Genomic DNA, 11147 nt, shown 5'->3' with positions numbered 1-11147 from the left:
CCTTCCCACACACTACAAGGATTCTCAACTCAATTTCTATAGCAACCAAGTATAAGAAAACCCCCTAGGGATAGCAGGTGGTGTGATGGTTAAGGCACTGGAACCCACATGGCCAACTGTGCAGTTCAAGTCCTGGACCTGGTGGCTTGAAAAACATGTGAGGCACGTGTGCATGCATGCCCAAAATCCTTGGAGGAGAAGGGATTATGATGTGGTCATCCCCCCCAGCGGGGAGCCTTCTCACTTCCCCTGCTCTCTGTCTCTGGCAAGTACGCATACCCTATAGCAAATGTTTTAAAAAGAAAGAGAATCCTGAAATGTTCCCCCTGCAGAATTGGCAGCTACTTCCAGCTCAAGGCAGTTGTCTGGGGTTACTGTTGACTAGTTTTCCAGAGAGAAGCCCTAAGGATATTAGATGAAGCCTCCTGATTCTTTCAATTATTGACTCAAACAGCTTACAAGACTGGGCAGGTCTCTCTGTGGCAACGATTCAGACAGTGCGTTACAGTTTACAAAACCTCTTCCACACACCAGCACAACTTCATGAGCACCATAGCTTGTTGGTTTACGATTAGACCCTCACTTTGTACATGGGGAAACTGAGGCCAGAGAGGGAAAGGGATATGTCCAAAGCCCACACACGCGGCAGTCCAGTCTCCTGGCCTGTCTTAGGCCAGTGATTCTCAGCTGAGGGAGGGGAGGCCAGAATCCCATCAGAGCAAGGACAGCTACCATGACTGGGCGTGTGAGCCGGGAGAGGCTGTGCTGTGCGAGGAGCCAGGCTCAGTGGGTCTTTTCCCTAAGGTTTCCCAGGTTCAGGCCTGGGCTAGCCTTCCTGGCTGATGGCAGCACAGTGGGAGTGCAACCCTCCATGATGCTGGAGCCACCTGGGAAGGTCCCAGGTTTGCACCCTGAGGGCTCCCTGTCCACGCCAGTGGTGCATGCATGTTCTTATGATCCTGCCTGGCCGAGGCCAGGGATGCATCGCTGCGTGGAGGCCTGTTGGAGGTGCCTAGCAGTCTCTTTCATATACATCAGTAAATAAACTTAAAAAAGAAACACTGACAGTAAGTAGCTTCATGGTTTCTCATTAGCACCTGAGCCAGCTGTTCCATACCTGGGTACACACCTGAGAACATTATTCGTGACAGCTAGAAGGAGAAAACACTCACTCATCCATCAGTGGCTGAGTGGGAGAACAGTGTGCTGTCTTCTAGTGGAAAATGATTTGGCCGTAAGAAAGAAGGGACCAGCCAAGGGGCGTGGTGGTTATGGCAGCTAGATCTCAGATGGCTGACTGAGCATCAGTTCGAGTCTCAGACCTGATGGCTTGAAAAACATGCCAGGTGTGTGCATGGGTGGCCCAAATCCCAAGAGAATGGTGGAGAAGGGACTACAGCATGGTCATCCCCCTGGGGGGTACTTTCTCTCTCTTTCTCCTTCTCTGTCTCACTCTGGTGAGCATACATGCGCTTTAGTTAATAAATTAAAACACACACACACACACACACACACACAGAAACGCTGATACAGGTTATGATGAGGTTGAACTGAAAAAACACAATGCTGGGGGGAACCAGCAGTTAGCATAATGACTATGTCGCTGGACTCCCACGTAGTCAACCGCGGTTCGCGTCCCGGACCTGGAGGCTTAAAACTCACGCCGGGCGCGTGTGCATGCATGCCCAAGATCCTGAGAGGAAAATGGAGGAGAAGGGATTGCGGCGTGACCATCCCCCCTGGGGGTGATTTCTTGCTTTCTGTCTCTATTATTCTCTCTGCCTGTCTGGCGAGCGCACACGCCCTATAGTGAAAACCTCTCCAAATAAATAAATAAAAAAGATTAAAAATAAAATTAAAAAAAAAACCATAATGCTGGGGCCTGCAGGTGGCACGGTGGTTAAGGGCGCTGGACTCCCACGTGGCCAACCAAGATTTAAACCCCCTGGAGGCTTGCTTTCTCACTTTCCCTCTCTCTCTCTCTGGTTCGCACTCTCATGCTGTCCCTTTCTGGTCAAATTAAAAATAAATGAATGAATTCATCAATCAATGAACCAATCAATCAATCAAGTTAAATAATTCTTTTAAAAAAATGCTAAAGTGAAAAAAGCCAGACACACAGATGTATGATCCTATTTATGTGAAATTTCTACAGGCAACTCCACAGAGACAGAAAGTAGATTAGTAGTTGCCTAGGATGAATGGCGGGATGAGGGATGGCTGGAAATGGGTATTGGGTGTCCTGCTGGAGTGATGAAAATGTTCTAGGCAGAGGAGGGGTCACGCAACATCGTATACTTGCCAAACGCCTCTGAGATGCACTCTTTAAGATGGTTGATTTTATGCTATGTGAGTTTCTTTTTCTTTTTTTTTTTCAATAGAGTGTGTGTGTGCTGGCTAGAGTTGGGGTGAGAAGAAGAAAAGTAAGAAATCACCCTCCACTCTGAGGGTATGGCCACACTGAAATCCCATCTCCATTTTCCTCCTAGGATTTTGGACATGCACACACATATACCCAGAGTGATTTTCCAGCCGCTGGGTCCAGGACTAGAATCACAGTCAGCCATGTGGGAACCCAGAGCCTTCACCACCACCCTACGTGATGGCTCCTGTTACATAAACTTTCATCTCGATTTACAGAAACAATTTTTGACACACTCCCTTAGGTTACTTATTCCCTCCGTCTCTGGGACAGAGTATTAACCTTCAGTTCACGAGCTTGACAAATTCTGCAGGACAAATGTCACAAATGCTGCTGGAATTCAGAGAGTACATCCATGCATGTAGATGGCGGAAACTTGAGCTGCTCAGCCACATCATGAAGGTTCTCTTTGGGAGGCAGGAGGACAGTGGGCGTTCAGCAGAGAGTTTGTGAATAATGTGACATCTCCTGATGACACCAGTGGGGGTGGGCAGAGAGGAGGGTGCAGGAAGAATCTGGCTGAGAGGCAGAGAAGTGTCACGTGGCCCTCTCGGAACGGCCCTTCAGAGCACTGACAGGCCATCCCCTATGTCAGGCAGCATGGCAGGAAGTCCAACGGGAGTGACGAGGGAGCCACAACACCCCAGCGCCCACCTGGGCCCAGTTTATGAACACGCAGTTCACGGTAAGAGAACGCCAAAGAATTCAACGTCATGACAGACCTTCAGCCTCATGCACAGGGGAGAAGGGCAAACTCCGACCACAGGGGAGCGCTTGCTGGTGCCTCCAAATGAGACAGAACTGCCGCATCACCCAGAAATGTCTCTCCTAGGGACAGGGGTTTCCAAAACGTTCATGCATGGATTTCTTTTTTTTCTTTTTTTTGGAGAGATTTTCGCTATAGGGTGCGTGCGCTCGCCAGACAGACAGAGAGAGACATAGAGACAGAAAGCGAGAAATCACCCCCCAGGGGGGATGGTCACGCTGCAATCCCTTCTCCTCCATTCTCCTCTTGGGATCTTGGGCACGCACGCACACGCGACCGGCGTGAGTTTTAAGCCACCGGGTCCGGGACGTGAACCGCGGTTGACTACGTGGGAGTCCAGCGACATAGCCATTACACTAACTGCTGGTTCCCTCATGCATGGATTTCAAAAATGTTTTGTGCCAAAACAAACTCTGGGCCCAGTCAAAATAGGATGCTTCTCTCCCACCCCTGGATCTGAGAAAGAAATAAGTACCTATGCCCTTGTCCTGGGTCCCCACCAGTGAAAGAACAGTCTGAGGTCAACATCCTCTGTGGCTCCGGCTGCTGTTACTTGACGTGTCATTGCTAGGATCTTTACCTCCAGGGGAAGGAAAAGCAGGGCCCAGGGAGCTTGGCGGCTTGGGCTCCCCCACCAGGAACAAATGCTCTAGCCAGCCTTGCTCCCAGCTTCCCCATCTGTAAAGTGGGCACCTACCTACCCAACAGTCATGAGGGTTAAGCGGACCAAGCGCTCAGGACCATGTCCGGCACACGGTTAAATGCTCAAAAAGCCATTCTTTTAACAAATGCCAACTGAATACTCACTACTCACTGTGTTGGGTAGCCTATGTTGTTCCAGAATGTCCCTGTGAGCGACTAAGTCCACGCAAGCCAGCTTGCACCTGTGTGTCCCGCAGCCCTGACCTGTAGGCCTGCCTCCTCCTCACAGCCGCCTGCCAGGGCGGCGACAGTTCCTGAAAAGAAAGCGAGGCCTGGCGGGGCCTGAGAAAGCCAATGGAGATTGCTTTTTTCTTGCCAACATAAAAACAATTGCTTATCGATCTCCTCTCCAAGCCAAGGACACCAAGCCACCCGCCTCCAGCAAAGCTGCTTTTAATCAGTCTCCTTGGCGAGCTGGCGTCTGGCCTGTGGGAGCCTTGGCCTCCAAGGGTCGCGGAGGGAGGAGGGGAGAGCATGGGGTGCGACTGAGGCCCAGGGCCTCTGTGCTAGAGAGGCAGGTGTGTCCAGGTCTCAGGAAAGAGGAGCCCCCGGCCCCCGGCCACAGGTCTCGGTGTCTCAGCCAGTGGGAGCCCTGCAGGCAAGGGCTGGGCCAGCAGGACTGACAGGGAGAGGGGCCCAGATGAAAGGGCTCCCTCGGCCCCCAAAAGGCTAAGCTGGGGTCCTGAATGGTTTGGGGGTCACAGACCCTGTAAGCTCTGATAAAAGCTGTCAACACTCCTCCCAAAAGGAAACCCCATGCAAAAAGATAATAGGAATAGTTTAGCATGAAAACAGCAATAGGACATTCAACGGAGCTCTCGCAGGTGCCCATTGTAGTAGAACTCACTGCTCCTCCTGGTCACTGAGTCCTCAGAGGATGGGCCCTCTGCAAGGGGAGGTCAGTGAAGCATCCTATTTCGACTGGGCCGGGAGGGAAAGGATCTTTCTTCAAAGCTTCTTAGGTGAGTCCTGGCCCCTGGGCCTCCTGCCTCAGCCCTGGGTCCATCCCCATTAAAGCCAAGTACAGCCCAGCTCTCAAGGGCCTTCCCCTCCCAGCCCTCCTGCAGGGTGGCCCAGCAGGCCCTTCCTGGAGCAGATGGATCCGGGTCTGGCCAGGAGGAAAGAAATGCTCCTTCCTCTGCCAGGGAGCCAAATGGCACAGGCCTCCAGGAAACGCTTTCTCAGCTTCCTGCACCTGCTGCCACCCGCTGCTGCTGGCACAGCAAGAGGCCAGGGATGTGCCAAGGAGGTGTCTCCAATCCCAAGACACGCCCTGCACAGGGTTCCCTGAGATCACCTCCTCCCAGGTACCACAGGACAACAGAGGGGGCCAAATAGCTCTGAGAATCCTGCCAAGGCCAGGCATATCAAAGCCCTCCCTGGGAGGGCCGGACGTGGTGCAGCAGTTAAGGGTGCTAGACTCTCACATGGCTGACCTTGGTTTGAGTCCCGGACCAGGAGATTTGCTTTCTCATTCTTTCTCTCTCACTCTGTCTCTCTCTGGTCAAATTAAAATAAGTAAGTAAATAAATTTAAAAAGTTAAAAAAAATAAATAAAAAGGCCTCCCTGTGATAACAGCTCAGCCCGCTGCGTCCTCTCTCACGTGAGGAACCTGAGTGAGGTCCTAAAGGGAATGCCTTCATTTGTTTATTCTTCACTGAGTACTTGCGGTGGTCCTACTATGTGTGAAGTACACAAAGCAAAAGTGGTGTCTGGCCTCGAGGGACTGAGAGTCTAGAGAAGGAGGCAACCATTTAAAAGTAGGACCAGCCCCATGGCCTGGTGGTTAAGGAAGCCCGATCCCACACAGCCAACTGAGTGGTTCAAATCCTGGTACTGGCAGCTTGTACGACACGCTGGGTGCATGTGCACGCATGTGCACGCATGCCCACATCCCACCGGGAGGGGGAAACGGAGAAGGGGCTGTGCTATGACTGCATCCCACCGAGGGGTGCTTTCTCCCTCTCTCCCTCTCTCTCCCCATCTCTCTGTCTCTCTCTGGTGAGCACACACACACATACACTCTGGCAAACCTAAAGCAAAAAAAAATGAGAGAGACTAAAGAGACAAAGACCCAATGCAAAGTATACGCCTTGGCTGGGTCCTGACCCTAAAACCGTGTACGAGAGGCACTATAAGGAGCACTGAGCGTTTCTCATATAGACTGTAGATGACTAGAATGAAATTGTTTTAACGTAACAATGACATACGAGGTATGAAGGGATTGTGACCTGAGTATGCCCCTCCAGGGGGTGCTTTCTCCCTCGCCCTCTCTGTCTCTGTTGAACACAAAGGCCCTCTAGCAATTAAAAACAAAAAAGAGATACACAAGTGACTCTGGAACACAACTGGGGGATGGAGCACAAGGGGATAGCAGGAGCCTGCTTTCGATTTGGAAGGGTGGCTGTGACAGGGAAGGCCTCTCTCGGGGAAATTACGTCTCGGCGGGGTGAGTAGGTGCTCAGGGAGCAGGATTGTCCTCGGCAGAAGAGCGAGCTTCTGAGAAGGCCAGGTAGCAGGGAAAAGGTGAGACTGTGAGGAGCAGAAGGCCCCTGAGACTGGGGCCATGAGTACGGGAGAGGGCAGGAGGGGCCAGAGCTCTGCAGGAAGCTGATGAGGAGAGCAGAGGGGTACCCCAGGGCAGAGCTACGGGACTCCATTCACTGCTCCGCAGGTTGAATGTGTACCCCCAAAAAAGACATACTGGGATCCTAACCCTCAGTACCTCGGAAAGTGGCCTTATTTGGAGCTAAATGGAGTTATTCAAGTTAAAATGCGGTCAGGAGAGTGGCTCTAACCCAATACGACTGCACCCCTATAAAGAGGAAATATGGACACCGGCGTGCATGCACACACACACACACACACACAGGGAGTGTGACGACACAGGCAGAGACGCAGTGAGGCAGACACAAGAAGCCAAGGGTCTCCGAGGATTGCCAGCAACCACCAGGAGCCAGGAGAAGGCCTAGGCAGACTCCCCCTCACAGCCTCTGAGGGCGTGGTCCTCTGACACTCCGATCGTGGACTTCAGGCCTCTGGAACTGACACAATACACAGGACACAGTTGGTGTGCTCTGTCACAACAGCCCTAGGAAACCAACACGGTGCCCACCTAACAGCAAGAGGGTACAGTGGGCAGGAGGCCCAGAGACACCAGCTGTCTTGGAGGACACAGACTCTGAGCCTTTTCCCAAAGCTGGAGGAGCCCTGAGAGGCTCAGCCGAGCAAGCCAAGGCAGGGCTGGAGAATGTAGACTCTGGGCCTCGTTTAGCTAAGCAGTCCTAGCAGACCCAGTGGCATCAACTCTGACAGCTGTCTCTCCTCAGCCTGGCCTAGCAGCGGAGCTGGTGGCAAGTTGGACCGCAGTGCTGGAAGTCGCACGGGTGACCACTGGTTCAGTTCACCAGCTCAGCCTGGAAACACACAACGTACCTACATGCCAGGGTCCTGACGAGCTGGAGGGCCAGAAAGGAGGATCGCGTGGTGACAAGACCTTGCTGTGGGTGTTTCTCCTCTCCCCGCCCCGGTCTCTTGTGAGCACACGAGACACTATGCACACACTATCATGAATAAAATTTTAAAACGGGGGCCAGTGGGACCAGCAGATGGCATAATGGTTATGTTGTTGGATTCCCATGTAGTTGACTACAGTTTGAGTCCCAGACCCAGTGGCTTAAACTCATACCAGGCATGTGTGCGTGTGCACCTAATATCCTGAGAGCAGAATGGAGAAGAAAAGACTGCGGCGTGGCCATTCCCCCTCGGGGGTGATTTCTCGCTGTCTCTCTGGCAAGTGTGCATGCCCTATAGCAAACATCTCTCTCTCAAAAAAAAAAAAAAAAAAAAAGGAGCCAGCTGGTCTGGTAACGTGGAGGTTAAAGCGGCTGGATCCCACAAAGCCCATTCCACAGTTTGAGTCTCAGACCTGGTGGCTTTAAAATCACGCCAAGTGCTTGTGCATGCATGCCCAAAATCGCAAGAAAAGAATGGAAGAGAAGGGATTATGGCCTGGCTGTCCACCCTGGTGGGTGAGTTCTCACTCCCCACCCCTCCCATCTCTCGGGTGAGTGCATGCGCCCTATAGCAACAACTAAAAATTTAAAAATAAATAAAATTTTAAAAATAATTCTTAAAAAAAATCAAAAAGTTACCTCTCCTTGCTAAAACTGGGTCCCCCAAGACAGAGGCATATTGGGGACAAGATCTCTGCATTTAGAGTCCACAGATCCTGCCACCTTCACAGTTCCTAGAGCAAAAAGGTTGTAAGTGTTGACCCTGGGGTGACGTCTGGCCACCAATGTGTATGGCTTGGACTATGCCATGTTTCAAACTATTTGAGTGAGAGGCCAATGTTTCAGAGCCAGGAGATTTTAGATACAATCAATACTTCTAGACCCTCCTGAAGAATCAGACACTCGGCAGCACAGGGGTATATTCTACGCTGCAACAACTCATGGCAGCTCTGCGCAGGGGGTACACTTGCCAGCATGCCACAGTCCTCACCACTCCCCAACGCCTCCCCAGCACCGAGGACAGGCTAAGTGCCATGTCCAGCCCTTCCCTTTTCCCACATCTCTTTCCCTCACCCCTACAGGTATCTGAGTCTGTGGTCCCTGCTTAGTGTCACTGGATGTTAGTGCCAAAGGAATACACGCACCTCAGTGGTCGCCTGCTCCAACCATTTCGTTCCACCCATCAGAAAATAAAGGCTCAGAAAGACAAATCGATTTGCCCAAAGTCACACAGCAGTTCCAGGAAGAGCCAAAACTGGTCTGCATCTTGGGACCAGCAGTTAGCGTAATGGCTATGGTGCTGGACTCCCATGTAGCCCACCACGGTTAGAGTCCCGGACCCAGTGGCTTAAACTCACGCCAGGCGTGTGTGCATGTGTGCCCAAGATTCCGAGAGGAGAATGGAGAAGAAGGGATTTCTTGCTTTCTGTCTCTCTGTCTCTGTCTTTCTGGCGAGCGCACACGCCCTATAGCAAAAACCTCTCCAAAAAACACTTTGGTCTGCATCTTTCAGGAAGGGGTTAAAAATTACAGGCACAGCCCTGCAGAGTCCTGAATAAAGTCCAGGCAGGGCAAAAGTCTCTAACCAAAGGGAGTGTGCCTAGCCCCTTTATCTGCCATGCCGAGATCTCAGTCTGTGTCTTGAGAGGGCAGAGAGCAAAGGCACGGTGTCTCAAAGTGTTCAGAAAATAGGGCATAGTGGTTAAGGCACTGGACATTCCCACATGGCCAATCACAGTTTGAGTCCCAGACCCAGTGGCTTGCTTTCTCACTTTCTCTGTCTATCTCTGGTCAAATTAAAACAAATGAATGAATAAATAAAATTAAAACAATGATTTACAAACAAAAAAAAAAGTGCTCAGAAGACAAATCCACTGGATTTAGGCACAAAGACATTGAGTTGGCTAATTTGGGAGAGCCAAAGTTTTACTGCTGTTTACTGCTGAACTGCAGGGCCGAGAACTTTCTAGGGCACTGTAGCACTCAATAAACATTGGCTGGAGGTCAGTTTATTTCACCCATGCCAAGGCCACTCAGAAGGTCAGCAGCTTTCTTTAGCTGGCCTAGAACCTACACCCTTTTAGCCGGGTAACAGCAGCCCAGTCTGTCTGGGAGCCCATCCTTCTAGGTCCCAGGTGGTTCCATGAGCTGGTTCTACCTTCAGCTTCAGGGATTCCCACATGACTCACCTGGTGAGTTGGATATCAACTGCTCTAAGTTAACTGACTGATTTAAGAGTAAATGTGTGACCCAGCTCAGTCTAGGTCATCATCTGGGATTTTGTAGAAATGTAAAGAAGCCTCAATCTCCCTCTTTCTGATGAACTTACAGCTAGAGCTAAGGTAACTCATGAAGTTAGGATGGGGGGAAGGATGGGGAAAACTGCCTCAGGATGAAGTCAATTAAGAAAGAAGAAAGGCAACAAATGGAAAAGAACTAAAATTGGAGACACTGTTTGAGCACCTGGATCCAGCTAAGCCTGAAGCCCATGTACCCCAGGGGGTTTAAATTGTATGAGCCAATACATTCCTATTTTAGTTTAAGTCAGTTTGTGATTGGTTTTCTGTCACTTACAATCAAGAGTCCTGACCTATGAGTGACACACTGCTGACTGACAGAAAAGCTTCTCCACTAAGCTCCTTGCAAATGTTCAGTTCCCTCCACCCCGAGGCTCCCATCCAGGCCAAACTGCCAGGCGAGTGCATGTTCCCTGCAACCCAGTTAGCCTTCACCTTGACAGTCAGGCAGAACTGGCACTCCCAAAGTCTTGTTTTCTTCTTCTTATCTTAAAAAAAAAAAATCAAGAATGGGGAAGGGATGGAGGGAAGGGCTAATTAATTGGGTCAGGGGAAGAAACTAATGCTTTCAACACAGGAGTTGCCTCACTGTAGCAGCAGATGTAGTAACTGCAGATACAGGAACAGTGATGGCTAGAATTTTTTTTTAAAGAGAGATTTTGCTACAGGGCACGTGCGTTGGCCAGAGAGACAGAGAGAGTCTGCAAGAAATCACTCCCCGGAGGGATGGCCACACCGCAATCCCTTCTCCTCCGTTCTCCTCTCGGGATCTTGGACACGCATGCACACATGCCCAGCGTGAGTTTTAAGCCACCGGGTCCGGGACGCGAACCGCAGTCGACTACATGGGAGTCCAGCGACATAACCATTACGCTAACTGCTGGTCCCAGTCCAGCATAAATCTTAAGCCGCCAGGTCCAGGACTCAAACCATGTTGACTACATGGGAGTTCAGCGACATAACCATTATGCCATCTGCTGGTCCCTGGCTAGACTTCCTTAACACTTGCCACCTGCCAGGCACTACTCTAAGTCTGTACCATCTCCTTGCATTGTGACAGCACTCTCAGGAGTTGGGTATTGTTATTATCCCTGCTTCACTAGTGAGTAAACTGAGGCACAGAGCACCTGAGTGCTTTGCCCACGGTCACCCAGCAGCTAACAAGTGCTTTGGGAGGTAAGGGCGCAACTGCTCACAAAACAGAAGCTGTTACCAAGAAAGGACTTTGGCGGTTATCAAGTTCGAGACCCTTGATTGCTTCAATTTATATCAACACAAAAAATGTTAAGTCTCTAATCGTATCATGCTGACTTAACTCTTCATCTTCCCCTCCAACCCTTGCTCAGATGCATTTGCTGGCAGGTTGCTGGTGGTGGTTAAGGCATTGGATTCCCATGTGGTTGGCCATGGTTTATGTCCCAGACCTGTGGCTTCCTTTCTCTTT

This window comes from Tupaia chinensis, unplaced genomic scaffold (assembly GCF_000334495.1).
Source record: "Tupaia chinensis unplaced genomic scaffold, TupChi_1.0 Scaffold000258_1, whole genome shotgun sequence".
Lineage (NCBI taxonomy): Eukaryota > Metazoa > Chordata > Mammalia > Scandentia > Tupaiidae > Tupaia > Tupaia belangeri.
Note: the sequence above shows the minus strand (reverse complement) of the source record.